Genomic DNA, 22323 nt, shown 5'->3' with positions numbered 1-22323 from the left:
ATCCCGCAGATGGGGTTTTGCTTGTTTGTGCGGCTTGGTTGCTGGCACACTGGGACCCAGTACTGGTCCATGGACTGAGGGTTCAGGACCCCTGCCCTAGCTGAACCCTCCAACATTAACTATCATGTAACTCTGCCATACCATGGTCATTGTAATGCACCATTCTTTGGCATCTACCCCCAACAGATTTTGGGGGGGGGCAGGGGGAAGAGTAAGAGTATGTAGATGGTGCAACTCAAGTGCTAGTGGTTGCCTTTAAAACCCTCCATGGCTTGGGGTTATATCAGGCAGGAGAGGCATGTTCTGGGTCCTGTCTTTAAGAAACTATCATCTGTTGAGACTTAGGAGGAGAGCTTTAAATGCCATGATGCCTGTCATCTAAACATCACCCCCCTCCCCCAAATTAAACTTGCCCCAACCTTGTTGGCCTTTCCAAGGCACTAAAAACCTATCTTTTCTATCGAGCTTGAAGCCCTAACAGCATGGATGAACCTGTGTCATGGCTTGTTTGAGTGGTTGTGAGTCTTCTTGGCTTCTATTTTTATGTTATTTTTTTTCTGGGATTTAACTCTTGTTGTTTTTATTGTGCTTTATTCTTCTCTGATTGTGAGCCCCCATGAGTCATATATATGAGATGAGCAGCCTGTAAATTTACTAAATAAACAGTTTTCCTGATCAGCTGTGGATCAAGTGAGTTCTGCAGCTTTCAGCCCTCTCTGTCAATACACCTGCCCTATGTAGCAATCTCATCCAGAGATTTGGTGGCCCAAATCCTATGCAGTGTTTTAGATAGAAGACCCTGAAGATTTGGTTGTTCCTCCATGTGCCAGGATGAGGCTGTCAGAGGAACCCAGCGTGTTTATTTCATCTTTATGTTTTAGTGAATTTTTTTAATGGTTCCTTGGCTACGCTGCCGATCAGTTGTCTTTTTCTATTATGTTTTTTCTGTTTTTTGTTACCACACAAAATGCTTAAAGGTGGGTGCCATATAAATATGTCTAACAAATGGTCACAGGCTTGAAATAAGAGATTGTTTACTTCTTTAGCTCTTGCAGAAAATAAACTTGCTGTTTTAGAAGGCTCCGAAATAGAAACATGCAATGCCCAACTGACCTTAGAATCTGTCTTGTTTCTTAATTAGATAATTAACTGCTTTAATTACCAACTCTATCTTGGACACCAGAGTGCTTTTTAATCAATTCTAAGGAAAAAATTTGCTGCCCGAGAGTTTGTTTTTCTGGCCCTTCTTCACCTAAGTGTACATCCTGACTGTGTTTGCCCAGAATTAATGAGATCCAGTCAAACAAACCAGTAGTAACTGGCATAGTGTTTATCATTGTAGGAGCAACCTTCCCTAATGTGTAATCAAAGCACATGTCCAAATGAAGAATATGGTCTTTGGGTTTAGATGTGCTGTAGGCTTTCTATATCGTTTGTGGCAAATTGGCTTAAGATAAATCTTTCTCAAATTGAGTTTGACTCTTAGTTACTAAACAGACATATACATGTTAGTTTTTTGGCAAAATAATTCAGAAGTGGTTTGCCATTGTCTTTTTTAGAAGCTATTTTCAGCTTCCCTTTCCAAGAAGTTCCTAAATTTTCCTAATAGTCTCACTTTCAACAATACAACCCCTTGGTAGCTTTTTGGATATCAGAGTATCTGTATCAATACATCCCCAGGTATACTGACAATTTGTTCACAAGAGAACAACTATAGTACTGGCAGAAATGCAGTAAGTGACACTTTGTTTCCATTGATTTCTTCTCTTGGTAAGATGAAGACCAAGATATTAATTAACTGCATTTGTTCATAGTTTCTTAGAAATTCATCAGTATAAATATAACCCCTTCTAGGAAAGAACAATAATGTAATTTTTCTTAGCCACAGGCATAGATGCTGTATTCCCACCGATATTGAACAAGCTCCACATAAACTCCAAAAGCAGTTTATAAATCCATGCATAAATAATGTCAAAGTCCAGAAACAAAAAAAACCTACTAAATGATAAAATTAAAAATAAATTATTGAATAACATCAAAGTTGGCAGCAAATAAACGGAAGTATAACTATGGAAGACTTGGCATTAGCTGGTGCCTCTTTTTTATAGTTGCTGTACAATATTATTCTACAATGCAAGTCAGGGGGGTATTAAAACCAGAAAATAAGTAAAATCATATAAAACTTATTTGTATTTTCAGGACACTGATGAAACAGGTAGGTTATAGGTTAGTTGCATGTAGATTTCAGACAACACTAAGATATACTTAAGATCCAGAAGGATTTTGACAGATTTGAACAGCCAACAAATGCAATCCAGTGGTCAGAAAAGTAAGGTTTTACATTAAGCAAGAAAAACCAAATGCACAGGTATAGAGTAGGTGGCATGTAATTCAACAATAGTAACTTGAGAGGAATCTAGGGCTCCTAATGGACAACCACTTAAGTACTGTATGAGCTAGCAGTGTGCTGCAGTTGCCAAAAAAGCCAATGTAGTCCTAAGCTGCATCAACAGAGGGATAGTATCAAGATTACATGAAGTTTTAGTACCACTTTATACTGCAACTAGAAAGACCACTTGGAATATTGCATCCAGTTTCAGTCACCATGATATAAAAAAAAGATGTTAAGACTCTAGAACAGACATGTCAAACTCATGATGTCATGTGATGTTGCGTAATGTATTGGGACGGTTTTGCCATTGCTGGCAATGGGGTGGGCGTGGCTTCCGGATGACACGTCCGGTCCGCAGGCTGGCAGTTTGACACCCCTGCTCTAGAAGGAGTGCAGAGAAGAGCAGCAAAGTTGATTAAGTCCCCTCTCCCTCTCAATTGGATGGAAACCAGTCACTTTTGCCACAGAAAAATGTCACTGCCTGCTAATCTTAATGAGTTTTTGTAAATACAATCTCTTTCCCAATCTTTGAATGCATGGGTTTTTTTAAAGAAAACACAGTTGCTGAATGTTTGATTAATGGATCCCACCCAGGAGCCAAATTCTTCCCATAGAGAAGAACAATGCCTTAGAAGTTGTAAGTTCTGAATGTCTGCTTGGAAATCCATTCCAAGGGTTCATGTCTCTTTGAGGTAAGTGTTGGGCTTTTCATACTTTTCATATAATACATTCTAAATATTTCTTCTTTTTATTATTCATTTACATTTATTTATTAGAGCCAAAGGCCACTCCAATCCAACTTTGGAGACTTTTTAAGAGATGTGGACTTCAACTCCCAGAATTCCTCAGCCAGCGTAAAGTCCCTGAAGTTGAAGTCCATACATCTTAAAGTCACCGAGGTTGTAGAAACACTGCTCTAATCTGTCATAACCAAGGGCAGTTTGCAAAATCAAAACAATAAAAACACAATAATATACATAGCCTGGAAAAGCAAAAATAAAGAAAAACAGCATGACCTAATAGGCCAAAACATCCTACAAAACCAGTCATGCTACTTCAAGACCTAGAATGAAACTGTAGATGGTGTCTAATATAATGTAATAATGCCACTTGGGGGGGGGGCGAAAGCCCTAATAATAAGCAGGCATATACATAGAATGAAGGCTATTGCTAAGCACATTGATTTGTGCTTGGAGTGTAAGCCGCCCTGAGTCTTCGGAGAAGGGTGGGATATAAATGGGATTAAAATAAAATAAAATAAATAAATATATTTATGGCCCCATTTTCTAACATCAATTTCATCCCAAATCCTTTCATCACTTTTATTCTAAATTCCATTGACTCTTCTGAAGGCTCCTTGTTTACTCCTTTTCATCCATTTCCAACACAATCTTTTACATCCATTTTTTTATTGATCTGCATTTTCTGTGCCTTTTGCAATCTTTATCATTTTTTGCTTGCCTTAACTACATTTTTTCACCGAATCATTCACTTTTTTCAATATGCATAATTGTACAATTACACAATATATTTCATTTGTGCTTAAATTATGTATTAAAATCAAAGAGCCTTGGTGGATCAGTGGGCTAATGCCTCCTTAAGTAACACCAGCTGCCTGCAATTAGTGCAGGTTCGCATCCCACCAGGCTCAAGGTTGACTCAGCCTTCCATCATTCCGAGGTAGGTAAAATGAGGACCCAGATTGTTGGGGGCAATTAAGCTGACTTTGTAATAATGCCGCTTGGGGTGTGTGTGTGAAAGCCCTAATAAGCAGGCATATACATAGAATGAAGGCTACTGCTAAGTTTGTAAGCCGCCCTGAGTCTTCGGAGAAGGGCGGGATATAAATGGAATTAAAATAAATAAAATAAAATAAACTTTTTCCTAAGCAATATTCACTTATTTCAGCTTGTTTCCACTCACCCATTCATGTCAATTGATGGAATGCTTGTTTTCCCCTGGATCACTTTCATCCACAACATTGTGCAATTCTATCTTACAAATAAAGGAGAATATATGTAGCGCAGGGTTGAAATGAGGGGTTCTTGGTGGTCTCTGAGCTCGCTTGTTTTCTTCCAAACATTTCATTACCCAAATTAGGTAATATCATCAGTACTACATCATCAGTGTAGCACTGATAATAGAATAGAATAGAATAGAATAGAATAGAATAGAATAGAATAGAATAGAATAGAATAGAATAGAATAGAATGGAATGGAATGGAATGGAATGGAATGGAATGGAATGGAATGGAATGGAATGGAACGGAATGGAATGAACGGAACAGAACGGAACAGAACAGAACAGAACAGAATAGAATAGAATAGAGCTGGAAGGGACCTTGGAGGTATTCTAGTCCAGCCCCCTACTCAAGCAGGAGAACCTATACATCTCAGACAAGTGACTGTCTAGCCTCTTTTTAAAAACTTCCAGCGATGGATTGCCCACAATTTCTGGGGGTAAACTGTTCTACTGGTTGATTGTCCTCACTGTCAGGAAGTTTCTCCCTAATTCCAGGTTGCTTCTCTTCTTGATCAGTTTCCAACCATTGTTTTTCATCCTTCCCTCTGGTGCTCTTGTGAACAGCCTGACCCCTTCTTCTTTGTGACAGCCCCTCAGATACTGGAATACTGCTATCATGTCTCCCCTATTTCTTCCTTTCTTTAGACTGGCCAAACCCAAGTCCCCCAGCCGTTCTTCGTACATTTTGGTCTCCAGGCCTTTGATCATCTTAGTTGATCTTCTCTGAATTTTCTCCAGACTCTCAAATCTTTTTTGTGATATGTTGACCAAAATTGGCTGCAGTATTCCAGGTGTGGTCTTACTAGGGCTTTATAAATTGGTACTAATACTTCGTGTGAACTTGATTCTATGCCTCTGTTTGGATAATGAAACATCTGCAAGAAAACAACCAAGCTCAGAGGCCACCAAGAACCCCTCAATTCCACCTTAAATTCACCTTTGGTTCTTTTCTTACTATCATTCACATTCAGCTATCAACAGCCAATGAATTCCTGCATTTATGGTATTCTATGGAAGATGTTATTTCTATTGTAAGTTACATACTGTTGCCCACATCTCGCCAATTATGGTTTGTGTATATAGTTTAATTAAAGCATGTCCATTCTGGAAATGGAATGTAAATAAATGGATTGACATTCTATATCATACAATGAGGCAACAAGAAAACAGGAGAATTGTAATTGACTCCTTGTTTATCCAAATAAAAAATAATAGTTGAATATTGTCATCCAACTATTTTGCTTCCTGGATTTCTTCAGGTTTTGGTTAAATCTGGACTTTTCTTTTCTTATCCTTCTTGCCGAGTGACCTATAACTTTAATAAATAAATAAACCATTCTCCATATAGTAAATACAGTAAGGACCCCCTAACAACAGAGATCTGATTAGTACTGACAGTAGCAGTAATTGCATATTAACTGAAAACTTTTGCTTTCACTGAAATCCAAATGTCCCTGACATACATGATTTGTCTTTTATCCCTTTTTGTGGATTACCTTATATTTCTTACTCTTCCTGTTTTTCAACATTGTATACAATGATCAGTTGTAAGTGGTTCTGTCTGGTTTAAAATTTTAAACCAACAAATTAACTACCGTCAAGAAAGGACCACAGAAATGAAACTGTTACAATAATCATTGCTTGCTATGTCCACTAGATGTCCTTGCACTACACAGGTTTGGGAGAATATCAGTGGATAAACAGAAGTGTGAGCCACACAGATAAGACATACACTTTGAATCAACACATTACACATTGTAAGTAAAAGTATTCATTCTGAGTGTAGTACAGATTTGATCTAATTATTGGGTGTTAGTAACAATTGTTGACAGAATTATAATATGTCAATTTTAGGGCAACTAAATGGTTTGGATCATACACAACTATGCGCAAAAGCCAACTTTATCTTGACTTTTGAAGGTAGACAGGAGTTTTACACACAGATGATAATAAAGGCTTTGTGTGTTTCCATGCTCTCAAATTTTGATGAAAATTATCAGAAGTGGGGGGGCTCCAGGAAGCACAAATGAGATTCAGTTGTTGCTTAGTTCTACTTTGTTGTGTTAATAGTCATGTATGTAATTACATACATCATGGAAAAATCTGGGAGTTTATAGCAAAATAACATTTTGCTCTGAATACAAAGGATTTTTGTGACCCTGGGCGCTCTAAGACATTCAAACCTCTGTCTATCTTTTGTTAGGAGGTAAGAGGCAATGATGAATTGTTTTTTTGCCTTTTTAAATGAATCTCTTTCCTTTGAAACTACAGCTAAGAATGAATCTATGCCAGCTCCAAAAGTAGGAGAGCTTAGCAGATACTTTGGAAGCTGGTCTAGGAACTTGAATCCCCTTTTTTGCCCATTGATTATGTATTACAATCACAGGGTAAATACTGTATGCATCTGATGAAGTGGACCTTAATCGATAACAGCTTGTGTCACACTAAATGTGCCCATTTTTAAATGGCCACAATATCCTTACCAGAATCTCAGAATCAGACCACACTTATGGTCACGAGTAAAGTGGTTGTTAAGCAAGATGCACACGTGACCACTTCATTCAGTGACTGCAATCCTGGCTCTTCCAGTTGTGGTTGTTAAGCAGTTGGGCAAATTGTTAAGTGGAGCATCAGGAAGAGGGCTGTCTCCCTACCCCACCATGACCAGGAGGGCCAGGTCCTCTCCCAGCTCCACCACTCCAAGTTCTACTTACCTTTGCTTGTTTCTGCCACTCAGCCAATGTGAGGCACAGCTTTCCTACCAAGGCCACTTGATGTCATCCTGCAAGTGGGCTCCATTCTCGCCATTGGAAGATTAAATTAAATGAAGGAAATTATTTTAGTTTGGTTGCGTGCTTCTTTCTATTCTGTTAACTGTAAAATAAAATAGGGAACTTAAAAGGATTATATTCCAGTATATTTTAAGGCAAACAGATTGGATTTGTTGTTGTTGTTGTTGTTGTTTTCATTACCTCCCTTTCCTCGTACACACATTTTGTTCATTTGTATTTTGTTAAGTTAAATTGAATATTGTATTTTCCACTTTGAACAAAATACTAAAACTAATACTAATGCTAAAGTGGATCAAACGTGTGTCGGTTTGGAGAAGTGAGTGTGATTGTGTGTGTATGTGTGACAGAAGCTATTCAGTGTAGTTAGTCTGTTCAAGGCACATTCTTCCACATGTGGAACAAGTGGTAGCCTTGCAATGGAATAAATGAGTGCACACTGCAGTGATATCATTAAAATATATCACCTGCCTGAGTATATCATCTGCCTGAGTAAGAATGCATCCCAGACATGACTCTTCCAGTCTGATATTTTCCAGATGTATATGGCTCCCAGATCACAAGGTTCCAAATCTAGGATATAATTGCATATTGTCATATTAATTTACACAATACTACATAATTTCCATATTAATTTGTGAATCTTTTTAATCACTTTAACCCAAACAACCCCATTCTATACTTTTGGTCATCTTTTACTGTTTCTTAAGTTTCAATCATATGTAATACTGTTTTCTTTTTTCTTTTTAACTCAAATCCCTTTATTGGATTGGGATAGCAAATAATATAATCACAAACCTACGTGAGTACCTGAAGTTGGGCAGGGAGTCTGCATTCAGGGAAGGATCCACTGAATTCTAGGGAATTCTGGGAGCTGAAATCCACACATCTTAAAATGAGCAAGGTTGAGAAATACTGCACTAGAGCAGGGGTCTTCAAACTTGGCCCTTTTATGACTTCTGGACTTCATCTCCCAGAATTCCTCAGCCAGCGTTTGAAGACTGGTGCACTAGAGTAATATATCTCAGAACAGCATTTATCATTTTAGCAGTTGCCTCTCATGATTGGCTCATGTTTAACTTGAAGGAAATAAACTTTGGAGGACTTGTTCTTCATATGACTTTTCAAGAAAATTGGGATATGAATTAGTATTAGGCTATGGTAAGATAAGACTAATATATTCTGCATATTCTATGTCTTTTTCTTAAGTTCTGTGTGCCTTAACTATCCAAAATGATGTTCTGTTTTTATGTTACAAAAATGCTTTGATATGTGAAGTTGCTCATAACTGAAAAGCAGTTGTATGTACTAACCAAGTTGTATGATCACTAACCAACCTCCCATTTTTTGTGCCTCAGCTTCTGTTGGTCATTTTTGTTATTTCAGTTTGCATGACATGCTTGGGTTGGCTAAATTGGGGAGGAGGAGGGGTTAGTATGTGTTCAGCATGTGGTAACTCAGCCTTCACCTTAACTTGTAAGTAAAAGAAAGATTAGCTTGCAGCAAAAATCCATCTTCCTAAATCAACATTCTCCCAACACAAATCCAGGGTTTTCTAGTATATAGCCCTACTCTGGGATTAACTGCTTCAATTTTAAACATTCTGAGTTGAACAAGGATTTAGGATGAGAGCCTAACTCTAATATTCTCTCTCTATAATTACAGTGGGAGACTGAAGAAGAAATAAGCAAGAAATAAGCAAAGTAACACAGCATTTCTTCTTGGCAGCTACAGCTGCTATGAGCAGAATCAAGAGGCAAAGTCCTGGAAAAGCTGGACAGTCAACTTAAGTTTAAGTCCAATCTTAAAATTGCATGTTTGGAGGGCTTCAAGGTGGCAAACAAATCTGGAGGTTTTCTTTTTTTTAACTATCTGGTAGACTTAAAATATGTGGGAACTAGAAATTAATCCCATGGATTATAATTCTGAGCACTATAATCCTAATTCATCTGTTACAGGCATGTCAAACTCACGACGTCACATGACATCGCACGATGTTTTGGAGCTTTTATCCCCATTACCAGCAATGGGGTGGGCGCAGTTTCCTCATGTTGTGTCTGACCTGCGGGCCGGCAGTTTGACACCCCTGATCTGTTAGAAATGATCCCAGTTTAAGATTAATCATCTCTCTCTCTCTCTCTCTCTCTCTCTCTCTCTCTCTCTCTCTCTCTCTCTCCCTCTCATTTACTCATGCATAGACATTATATTGTATTCCTACATTGGCAATCCAATTTCTATAGATAACATGCAAGCCAGATGTCCAAGACAAGTAGAAAGCTAAGATAATGATTGTCTCCTTTAAGCTGTGACAAAAAATTAACTAAGGCTTCATTGAGTCCTGAAGTAATTAAGCAGGTAAATCCAAGTATAATTGATGTTACCTTTCTTAAAATGAAGATAAATTATGTTTAGCAGATCAGTGTGGCTTCCCTGATTTCAACAAAAAGAAATAACAAAGTATTATAGCTTTATCATTAGCACATTGATTTTTAGCTGTATCATTAAATAACGCATTGCGTGCATGGTCAGAATCAACAGTCTCAAAGGTCTTGCAAAGTCAGAACTTACAAGAACAATTGCTTTTCAAACTGCTTTTCCCAGGTTTAGGGTAAATCATTAATATTCATTATATCTATTGGGGTGGAAAATCAGGGTTATGTCAGTCTAAGCAGAGTGTAGTTTCTCTATATTTTCTTTACATTATCTCTTGTTTATGATCAATTCCCAGTAATAAAATCCATATAGTTGTCACCAACCTACAGGATTCCCAATGGGTTAAGTCATTAAATGCTTAGTAGATTATGAAAATTGAATTAATTGAAGCCAGAAATGTACTGGTTTCCAAAGTAAGTCTTATTTATAGAACCATATAATGAGTTGTAGGACTACTACTGCATAAGATTAAGTAGTGAATGTAGGTTATTTTATTATATCTTAGAAGACAGAACAGATAGTGGCAAAATTCTGGGTAGTATTTCATATAAGATAATAGAAGGATCTCTTCTATCTTTACGCACTTGTGAAATCAAATTAATCTAACTTGCTGCAAAATATCTCACAGGCCCCAACAGATATAAAGAAGAGCTATTTTTCAAATAAAAAGCTTCACAAGTCATTTTGTCCTTTTAACTGGGAAAACGGATTGATCGTAGGATCTCTGCATATCAAGCACATGCTCCAGAAATGATCTGGCGCACGCTTGGTATGCATCTAGAATGCCTTTAAGACAGCAGCATTCTTTGGTCAGAGATGGACTGTTTGGTCCTAGGTCATAGCAATGTTCTCCTATCCAGTCTTCCATTGTTACATCTCAATCCCCTTCCTTTTTTATCACTGAGACCAAGTGATTTGGCTGTATAATGCCTGGGGATGAAATAAATATTTATATGATCAAAGATCAGCATCCAAAACAACAAAATAGAAAAACAAGGCAAACAGTATTTCAAACCACTCAGGAAATGGCAAAAATCTATATAGTACTAAAACTCTCACATCTCTATTTTTTATAACCTTCAATTAGGCAAAATTGGAAGATATAGAGCAACAATTATTGAACCACAGTAACTTAAATGGGCTAACTTACAGAATTTGGGATCTATTACTCCCATGAGAATGAAATTGTGACCATTGTGGCAGCCACTGCCCCTTCTAACTTTATTTCCCAGAAACCTGTAGGTTATGTGCAAGAGAAAATGGGAGAGTCATATAATAATAATAATAATAATAATAATAATAATAATAATAATAATAATAATAATAATAATAATAATAATAATACAGGCAGGAAACCTTATACCATTTCAGACAAATGATTGTCCAGTCTCTTCTTAAAAACTTCCAGTGTCAGAGCATTCACAATTTCTGGAGGCAAGTTGTTCCACTAATTCCTTGTTGTAACTGTCAAGAAATCTCTCCTTAGTTCTAGGTTGCTTCTCTCTTTGAATAGTTTCCATCCGTTGCTTCTTGTCCTGCATTCAGGTGCTTTGGAGAATAGCTTGGCACTCTCTTCTTTGTGGCAACCCCTGAGATATTGGAACACTGCTATCATCTCACCCACCCTCATCCTTCTCTTCATTAAACTAGACATACCCAATTTCAACAACCGTTCTTTATATGTTTTAGCCTCCAGTCCCCTAATCATCTTTGTTGCTTTTCTCTGTACTCTTTCTAGAGTCTCAACATCTTTTTTACATCATGGTAACCAAAACTGGATGCAGTATTCCAAGTGTGGCCTTACCAAGGCATTGTACAATGGCATTATCACCTCATGTGATCTTGATTTTATCCTTCTGTTAATGCAGCCTAGAATTGTGTTGGCTTTTTTTGGCAGCTGCAGTACACTGGCTCATATTTAAGTGATTGTCTTTCCTGCCTCCTTCTGGCCCTGCACCCAATCAGCTGACAGCAAGGCCTGAAGATAAGGGGTGATTGGCTGCTTTGGAATCAAAGCTGAAATTTGAAAACTCTTAACAGCAATGGGTGGTGAAGAGAGGTTGTGGGAAAAACTCAGATGCCTGAGTAGGGCTAGCTGGGAGGGGGGTCCTGAGAGTTGACAAGTGAACTCTATTCCTCCCTGGAAGGAGGGGGCCCTTGGGGACACACTTGGATGGAGAGTGAGGGTGCAGTTTTCCTTTGTTCCCCCTCCCCTCACAAAATGGCAGATAGTTCCATAGTTGAGGAGGAGGAGTTATTTCTGACACTCCCTGCCAGCTTCCCACAAGCAAATACAGGAAGTTTGAAGTAGCTCCCACCGCTCCCACCATTACTTTTTGCCTTCCCATAGTCATTCTGTTTCTCAGTTTAGGCAAAGAAATACGGTATCTCTGAAAGGATGGCCCACTGAATCCCAAGTTGTCTAGTAGTACAATATAAACTAAAACTTAGTCCAATGAAGTCAAATGTCAACACCTGACAGAATTTGCTGTGCTTTTTGTTATCTCAATTAATATCTAATAAAAAGAAATTATATAGTATAAAACTTATCTGTTCTCTCTAGGAATCACAAGAAGATCTGTACTAAATAAAATCCACCAGTATCTCTATAAAATTGCCGTAAAGAAGTGCATGCTGGATGGTTTCCCACTCTTCAGAGTCACAGACATATGCTCTCCAATGCAGGAATTTCAATATATTTAACAGTTAAAAGAACCTAGAACAAGAAATTTTGCCTGACTCCAAAAAATATTTTCTTAACCTGGGGAAAGTTAATATGCCCAGATAGTTTTCAGATTTCTATGTGTATCCATGTAGTGACGGGTAGTCTAAAACTCTGTGATAAGCATTCAATTTCCATTTTACATTTTATGTTTTCCAGCCTTTGATTAAAAAAAAAACCTTGGCTTGATCAGAAAAAAAAACCTTGGCTTGATCATAGCCAGCAGGAAGAAGATAATCTATGGTTAATCCAGTGGAATTTATTTTATTTTAAACTGATATGGCTCAGGGTAAATTCTAGTCAGCTTGCTAGAGCCAATGATTGCAGGTCCAGTGATGAGAAACTTAATTTCAGCCAGTATGTCATTACTAATCTTAAACCCTTTATACAATCCTAGTGGAAAAGAGGATACTTTTACATCACCAGAGAGAAATTTACTTTCTTCACTTTAAGGAATTGGATCCAGGATATGAGTCTGTTAGATATTTTGAAAAGTTTCTTTGTTCTAAAAGTAAGAAGATAATACAATACTGATTCTGTACTGTCTACATTTGATTATAAGCTTAAGGATAAAATTATATCACTTTTTCTCTTTATTTTTTCTGTTAATTATTATTTTTATTTTTTTAATCATATTTTATTTTGAGCACTAATAATATATTTAAGTTTTCTTTTTTTCACTGCATAATCTCTTTCTTTCTTTCTTTCTTTCTTTCTTTCTTTCTTTCTTTCTTTCTTTCTTTCTTTCTTTCTTTCTTTCTTTCTTTCTTCTTCTTCCTTCCTTCCTTCCTTCCTTCCTTCCTTCCTTCCTTCCTTTTCTTTCTTTTTCTATAATTTGCAGTAATAATAATTGGAGGACTGGTAATTTTAAGCTACTGCCTGGAAGTGATGAGATCAGCCTGATGGCCAGATGATCTGTCCTCTTCCTAGAAACCCACAAGGGGGAAAAAAAGGGAGAGAGAAAAAAGCTGGGGAGGAAAGAAAAAAAATAAAGTCAGCCTGACTTGGAAAGGAAAACAACACACACAAAAAGACTATATTCGTTTTGGGGTTTGGCTTTCCCCCATCCCCCATGTATATTATATTTACAAGGGTTTTTTCCCCTCTTCCAAAATAATAGCCATGAAATGTAAGGGAAAGGATTGCCTTAACATTTGCTGAGAAAAATAGAAGATATTATTGAAAGCAAGCAAGCAGACCTGAGGGGTGCAAAGGACCACCAATGTTACTGCTGAAAAATTTAGTTGCTCGAAAATTAGTCCTCCCAGCTTGCCTGCTGCTTAACCCTCTGGGCCATATCAGAATAGGCCTTCTCTCTTTGGCTTTCAATTCCCAATGCAGACAGACCCTTCCCTTCCTCTGCCTCTATTATATGTTCTTCATATTTTGCAGTTTCCATCAAAAGGAAAGAGGAGAATAGGGCTATATGCATATTCCTTGGATATTTATTCTGAGGGAATTATTTGAATATTTAGACAGGATGCTATTACATTTATAAACTTAGTACATTATTTTACAGGCTGTTGAGTTTAATCAGTCATTAAGTCAATTACTATTGATGTTTCATTTGTTTTGGGGTTGTTTTTTTTTGCTCTATCTCTCCTCTATGTGGAGTGTGGCCTCTAGCAAATAGAACAAATATGTAATGTATGCATACAAGGGCAATCCAAAGCAATTGAAAGAAGGGACCACAAAGTGCTTCCCCTTGAAAGATTAAAGCAGCCTAAACCTTTGTAAGGCTCTTGCAGTTGCTTCCAAGGTTGCCTCAGTTGTGTGCACAAGGAGCGGTGCACGGGACCAGCAATAAGGTGAAGTGACTGGGCATGTAATTGCACAGGCAGCTTGGGACAGCCTCCTGGAGCCCTGCAAGTCTTCTAAGGACCACCTGTCAAGTGTAAGAAATCAGGAACCAGAGAGGTTCAAATGAATATAGGTTTATTGCATGCTAATACACTCTACAAGAATTTGAACTACTAAAAAATAAATTGGTGGTAGATAAGGATAAATGGAACTCAAGACTTAGATCTTTTTGGGTCCGAAGGGCCTAGAGACTGATGACATGTTTGACCCCTCCCTCAGGCTCCACCTGGTCATCTCCTACAACACTGCAGCTTAAAACGTTGAGGAGCCTTGCTCATTCTAACATGCTTTGTAATGTGAGTCTTTCTAAGGCTTTGCACAGCTCTTTTAACTGTATGCATTTACAAGAGTATCATAAGGTGTGCTTATCTTTGGTGGCAGGGAAAAAATCAGGGTTGGTTTCAGCTGGCATTAGCAACCCTAAAAAGGATTGACAAGGTAGGGTAGCCAGGTGTTGAATAGGATTTTTATCTGGGTTTATTATTTCTTTTCTGTCAGCCCTTCTGTGGAAGCAGCTATCTTAAATTCAGGATTGCACAGCATACAAATGGGAGAAAAGTAGAAAAATCTCTGTTTTTCACTAAAGACTATGACATTTCACCTGACTTCAAGATGTTCCATTCTTCATTTTCAGAAACATTTTCTAAAGGAAATGAGGAACCTTTTTGTTTATCTGATCCATCTATGAACCAAATTTGTATTATTACTGTTTTATCAAAGTATAAAGAATACTTGTTAGTTTATTATTTTAAAGTATGTATAACTCATCCTAGCCTGGGACTTTGCGTAGTGTACAACATCAGTGAAAATAAAACCACCCTCACCCAACTCCCCTGATAATAAATAAAATAAATCGGAACAGATCCAATACCAAAAATAATCACAAAAATCAAAATAAATCTCAAATAAAACCCAAGACTGGTGCCCATAGTCAATAAGCTGGGATCAAAGCACACTAATTTTACCAATCTAATCTATTTTACAGTTTTAATATGATTCTGGAAATTGCAGTAAGGTAGAGCTGCATATACAGTATTTCCAGAAGGACAGAGTTATGTATTGTAGTGTTGAAAGAAAAATCTTCATCAGGATCCAGTCCAAGCCAGGAATAAACAACATGGAGACTGCTTTAGAAAGAAGGTTGTAGTTTATTGAAGAGGAGAGCCAGACAGAAAGATGACTCTGGGAAAAAAAAGAGCACACGTAGGGAGTTGGGTTTTTATACCCTCTAGAGCCTTTTGTTTGGAGTTGTTCCTGTGGCATGAACTTTGACCTGGGTCTGAGTGTGCCTTTCTGGTATTCTGATGGTGGTGGGTTAATCCTATTATGTCCCAAAGGTCATATCCTGCTTCCCTGGGGCTGTGGCTGATGACTATGTCCTGTGTTGGATTGTTTGGGTGAGGGGTTGTTGATTCTAGGGATCTTTCTTTTTAATCCCAGCTTCCTGACTCCAATCTTTCTGACAAGATTATCACATCAGCATTTCTGCAGACCTGGTTTCTGCTTGGGGCAGAGAGACTTGGGGTGGGTGGGTTAGGGTTAGGATTAAAATCCTTGGGGGAAAATATATCCTGCCTTTTTAATATTTCCCAAAATATTTTTTCTCTGGATTTCTCCCACAGTAGAACACTATTGTAAAGAAAGCCTTCTTTTGAAATACAAATGTTTATAGTATACCAAGTTGTTGTTGTTAGCTGCGAAGTCGCGTCCGACCCATCGCGACCCTATGGACAACATTCCTCCAGGCCTTCCTGTCCTCTACCATCTTCTGGAGTCCATTTAAGCTCACGCCTACTGCTTCAGTGACTCCATCCAGCCACCTCATTCTCTGTCGTCCCCTTCTTCTATTGCCCTCGATCTTTCCCAGCATTAGGCTCTTCTCCAGTGAGTCCTTCCTTCTCATTAGGTGGCCAAAGTATTTGAGTTTTAGCTTCAGGATCTGGCCTTCTAAAGAGCAGTCAGGATTGATCTCCTCTAGGACTGACCGGTTTGATCGCCTTGCAGTCCAAGGGACTCGCAGGAGTCTTCTCCAGCACCATAGTTCAAAGGCCTCAATTCTTTGGCGCTCAGCCTTTCTTATGGTCCAACTTTCACTGCCATACATTGCTACTGGGAAGACCATAGCCTTGACTATACGTACTTTTGTTGACAGGGTGATGTCTCTGTTTTTTAGTGTGCTGTCTAGATTTGTCATGGCTTTCCTCCCCAGGAGCAAGCGTCTTTTAATTTCTTGGCTACAGTCCCCATCTGCAGTGATCTTGGAACCCAGGAAAATAAAATCTGTCACTACCTCCATTTCTTCCCCATCGATTTGCCAGGAATTGAGAGGGCCAGATGCCATGATCTTGGTTTTCTTAATGTTAAGTTTCAACCCAAGTTTTGCACTCTCCTTCTTCACCCGCAACAAGAGGCTCTTTAGTTTTTCTTCACTTTCTGCCATTAGAGTGGTATCATCTGCGTATCTTAGGTTGTTGATATTTCTTCCGGCAATCTTAATTCCAACTTTTGATTCATCTAGCCCTGCCTTTCTCATGATGTGCTCTGCATATAAGTTAAATAGGCAGGGCGACAGTATACAGCCTTGCCGGACTCCTTTCCCAATTTTGAACCAATCAGTGGTTCCATGTCCAGTTCTCACTGTTGCTTCTTGACCCGCATATAGGTTTCTCAAGAGACAAGTAAGATGGTCTGGTACTCCCATCTCTTTAAGAATTTGCCACAGTTTGTTATGATCCACACAATCAAAGGCTTTAGCATAGTCAATGAAGCAGAAGTAGACGTTTTTCTGGAACTCCCTAGCTTTCTCCATGATCCAGCGTATGTTGGCAATTTGATCTCTAGTTCCTCTGCCTCTTCGAAATCCTGCCTGTACTTCTGGTAGTTCTCGATCCACATACTGCTGAAGTCTAGCTTGTAGGATTTTAAGCATGACTTTACTAGCATGAGAAATGAGTGCAATGGTGCGATAGTTTGAACATTCTTTGGCACTGCCTTTCTTTGGAATTGGAATGTAAACTGATCTTTTCCAATCCTGTGGCCACTGTTGAGTTTTCCAAATTTGCTGGCAAATTGAGTGTAGCACTTTTACTGCACTGTCTTTTAAGATTTTGAATAGCTCAGCTGGAATACTGTCACCTCCACTAGCTTTGTTGTTGCTCAGCTTTTCTAAGGCCCACTTCACTTCACATTCTATGATATCTGGCTCGAGGTCAGTGACCACCTCATTGTGATTATCAGGGACATTAAGCTCATTCTTGTATAGTTCTTCTGTGTAATTTTGCCACCTCTTCTTAATCTCTTCTGCCTCTGTTAGGTCCCTGCCATTTTGGTCCTTTATCATGCCCATTTTTGCATTAAACGTTCCCTTCATCTCTCCAATTTTCTTGAAAAGATCTCTGGTCCTCCCTATTCTATTGTTTTCTTCTATTTCTTTGCACTGTTCATTTAAGAAGGCATTCTTATCTCTTCTAGCTATTCTCTGGAATTCTGCATTCAATTGGGCATATCTATGTTTTTCTCCCTTGCCTTTCGCTTCCCTCCTTTCCTTAGCTATTTGCAAAGCTTCCTCAGACAGCCATTTTGCTTTCTTGCATTTCTTTTTCTTTGGGATGGTTTTGGTTGCTACCTGTTGTACAATGTCGCGAACCTCTGTCCATAGTTCTTCAGGCACTCTGTCTATCAGATCTAATCCCTTAAATCTATTTGTCACCTCTACTGTATATTCAACAGGGATATGATTTAATTCATACCTGAGTGGCCTAGTGCTTTTCCCTACTTTCTTCAGTTTAAGCTTAAACTTTGCAAGGAGAAGCTCATGGTCTGAGCCACAGTCAGCTCCTGGTCTTGTTTTTACCGACTGTATAGAGCTTCTCCATCTTTGGCTGCAGAGCATATAGTCAATCTGATTTCTGTGTTGACCGTCTGGTGATGTCCATGTGTAGAGCCGTCTCTTGGGTTGTTGGAAAAGAGTGTTTGCTATGACCATTGTATTCTCTTGACAAAATTCTATCAGCCTGTGCCCTGCTTCATTTTGTACTCCAAGGCCAAACTTGCCTGTTACTCCAGTTATCTTTTGGCTTCCTACTTTAGCATTCCAATCCCCCATGATGATAAGGACATCATTTTTTGGTGTTAGTTCTATAAGGTGCTGTAGGGCTTCATAGAACCAATCAATTTCATCCTCTTCAGCACTGGTGGTTGGGGCATAGACTTGGACTACTGTGATATTGAATGGTTTGCCTTGGATTCGAACTGAGATCATTCTGTCATTTTGAGGATTGTATCCCAGTATTGCTTTTCCTACTCTTTTATTGACTATGAAGGCTACTCCATTTCTTCTGAGGGATTCTTGCCCGCAGTAGTATACCTGATGGTCATCTGAATTAAATTCACCCATTCCTGTCCATTTTAGTTCGCTGATACCTAAGATGTCGATGTTCAGTCTTGTCATCTCTTGTTTGACCACGTCCAGCTTTCCTTGATTCATGGATCTTACATTCCAGGTTCCTATGGAGAAAAAATCTTTACAGCATCGGACTTTCCTTTCACCACCAGACACATCCACAGCTGAGCGTCCTTTCGGCTTTGGCCCAGTCGCTTCATTCTTTCTGGCGCTACTAGTACTAGCCCTCTGCTCTTCCCCAGTAGCATATTGGACGCCTTCCGACCTGAGGGGCTCATCTTCCAGCGTCATATCGTTTTGCCTTTTGGTACTGTCCATAGGGTTTTCATGGCAAAGATACTGGAGTGGCTTGCCATTTCCTTCTCCAGTGGATCACGTTTTGTCAGAACTCTCGGCTATGACCTGTCCGTCTTGGGTGGCCCTGCACGGCATAGCTCATAGCTTCATTGAATTACGCAAGCCCCTTCGCCACGACAAGGCAGTAATCCGTGAAGGGGATACCAAGTATATTTCTTATTAAAAATGAGTCTTAAAATACAGTAGTCATGGTACTGTTCTATGTTGGTTGTTCTATGTTGGAAGGGGTTTAGCACATCTTTGCTACTAAGCCAGCCATAAATTGATTTGAGGAAGAAAAAGATCATGCAGTACAGAGATACGGCTGCATAATTTTATAAACTTGCAATAGATTGCCAAATCAGTTAACCTGGATGTTGGCAAGGATCTCCCCATAATTGTCTCAAGTGGTGGAGTGCCAAACGGACAAGGCCCAACATGTCTGTTACAGTGCTATTAGTGAGTAAGGAAACCTGCCATGTTTTTCTATGGTTTCCTTTAGTAGAAATGTGGGTTCTGAAGTCTTGCTTGGCACATGTGGAAAATGCTTGCCCAGTGTGTCAAGAGAGTTCCATCCTGCTTATCCTAGGCTTCTTCTCCATGTCACTGAAGTTTCAGTTGACATATGTGGATATAGGTTTATCAGTCTTCTTGCCCCTAAAAGAGGAAATTGGCAGAATTCAGGTCAATGTTCACAAATATCCCAAATCAATAAAGGTCGCAATTAACAGTGCTGTTGGCAGCACTTGGAAGTATCCCATAAGGTAGGCAAATGATACTGCCATCCTCCAAGTAACACAAACAATAGAAATTACGGCCACATACCAGCCACTTTCTCTACAAAAGCAACAGAAAACCTGTAATGAACTCCTTTCAACAGGACCAGAAATATCTCTCATTCTCAGTTTGAACTGACCAGCAGCCCTTTTTAAAAAGACATGTCTATCAGTCTTTTGAAATAACACATGTTTAATAAAAGGATTAGCCAGCTTCCAGAAGATTAGCATTTAATCAGGAGCCTGCACCTGCCAGGAACCTGAGTAATGCCTAAATTGCATTTTGTGGAGCGCCAATTGGGCATTGTGCAGGCAGCCAGTAGCAGCTTGGCAGATACCAGGACCTGAGCCCACCATCACTAAGATCATGAACGAGGCATTGTTGATCGTTCATATGACAAAATATATCAGGAGAAGTTGGAAAACACTACTTTAGAAATGCTTTCTAAGTTTTGTGCTATCTCCAGAGCGAACTGAGGATGATAAAATGGTGACATCATTAGGGATATATCCTCAAAAAATGATTAGTAGGGTATCTTCACGCTACAGTTAGCAGGTTCTGAGAATGAGACCTTAAAAGAGCACTGTAGAAGTTCAGATTTATTATTACTATTTTGCAAATGTCTTTAATGTTCTTAATATTCAACTATAACATTGTAAGCCATTTAATGGCCTCTAAGAATACACAGGAAGTCCTTTTCTTACTGAAAGTCTCCAGTTGCTTTTGGTTTTGCAGTATAATTACAGAATTTTGAGCATCAGTGAAGCCTTTTCTGCACATCCAGCCCTTTTTTGCTGCTTATTTCTAGAAATAGCATTGAGGATGATCATTAGCCTCCCTTAATTCCTGAAAGCCCAACTTAATTAGGATGAAGGGAATATGCATTTTCATAAATGTGAACAATGACCCCTACAGATTGATTTTATGTGTTGCTCTATTATTATCATTTTTAGCTTTTTGCCTGAAATAGTATCGACATTTGTTATTAGGCCATTGTAGAAAGATAAAGGTTCTCTGAGTACAGCCTAGGAAACAGAAAGTTTCTAAGGTGCCTTTTCAGCCCTATTATTAAAGAAGTATTTTTCCATTGGTTAAACCCTTGGTTCTGTCCTTTGGATGCTGACCAGCTGAGTGTGAAATCAGGTTACAAATGTCGTTGTTAAAGATGCATGGAGAAGAAGCAGGGGGATGGAAAGTTAATTGAATATTTAACTAGAAAAAGGCCAACTGAAGGACAAAAAGGTGATATTATCATGAAGGAAAAGATATTTCAGGCTTCTCAATGAGGTCTGGCCAATTGACACTAGCCAAGGGGGAAAAAATGCTGGTTTTCTTGCACTGGATGTAATAGTATGGAGAAAGATGGTTGGAGCTACCTTCTGCCATGCTTGACTAATTTGGAAATGTCATTCATCACTTAAGAGTAAATTTGGCTCGTCATTGTATCTGGCTAACTTTATCTGGACTCAGAAGCTAAGGATGGCTAGGGCTGTTGAGTACTTCAATGAAAGGTCAGTAAGATTAATCCCAGAGTTGGGAACTTGGCAAATAAAAACTAAATCCTAACTCCCCCAAAAGGCAATCGCAAACTACTTCCATGATGTTGCCAAGTGAATATAATGAAAATATCCATGAATGTACCAGGAATTACAGTTAATTTTACAAAGACTTTTCTTTTAAATATATGAGACAAAGTGGTGATCCACTGTAAAAAAAAAGACTAAACGGTCACTCTTTGTAAATTTATAATTTCTTAAGCAAAGAACAACCAATATCGCTGCAAATCAATTGACATAAAATGTTAGATGGTCTGAAACATTTCATGGATTAAACAGGGATCCACAATTTTTCCCCCTCATGGCTCTGGCAAACGTAGAGAATCATGACTTGGTAATCAAGCAACCAGAGGCAGAAAAACAGTCAAACAATAGGAGATATGTATCATCTGGTCTGCCACATCTGCTCTTGGTCCAGTTCAGTCACACCTTCAAGTAGAGCCCCTTCCTCAGAGTCCACCAAAACTTCAAGTCTTTTGTATGGAAAACCAGAGACCAGAAGGGCAGAAGGTGCTGGTTTACTCCAAGAAGTTCCTGGCTTGTTAATAAATTTTACTTTATTTGTTTTAGTCTCTGTTTATAGCATTATCATTGATTATGTGTCTTTATCTCTGATTTGTTATTTTATTATCTTCATTCATCCCTCAGTCATGTATATACTTCTGTTTTAAGAAAGAATTCCATACTTTGGATGAACTGTTGTCCATAAAGGTTTAAGTCACAGTAAATGTGTTAATCTTTAATTGTAACAACACTCTAAATTCTGCACATCAGTATACAAAATAGTAATGGGAGGCTCAGAAATTGTGGCTTGCTGAATTGTCAGTAGTTGAAGACCATTAATACTTGAGAAAATCTTGGCCTTTGCAACAAAGATTTTGTCAATTGAACAGATTTTTGGAAGAGCAGGGCTTTTCAATCTTTTCACCCACTGTACCACTTTTAGGATATGGTAATATCCAAGTACCACCAGTCGCTTAGCAAGGTGTCAAAAACTTGATGACCAAAAAAAAGAGGAAAAAAAGTGATAAAG

This window comes from Vipera ursinii (genome assembly GCF_947247035.1).
Source record: "Vipera ursinii genome assembly, chromosome: 2".
NCBI lineage: Eukaryota > Metazoa > Chordata > Lepidosauria > Squamata > Viperidae > Vipera > Vipera ursinii.
The sequence above is the reverse complement of the archived record's forward strand: the minus strand, read 5'-3'. Positions refer to the sequence as shown.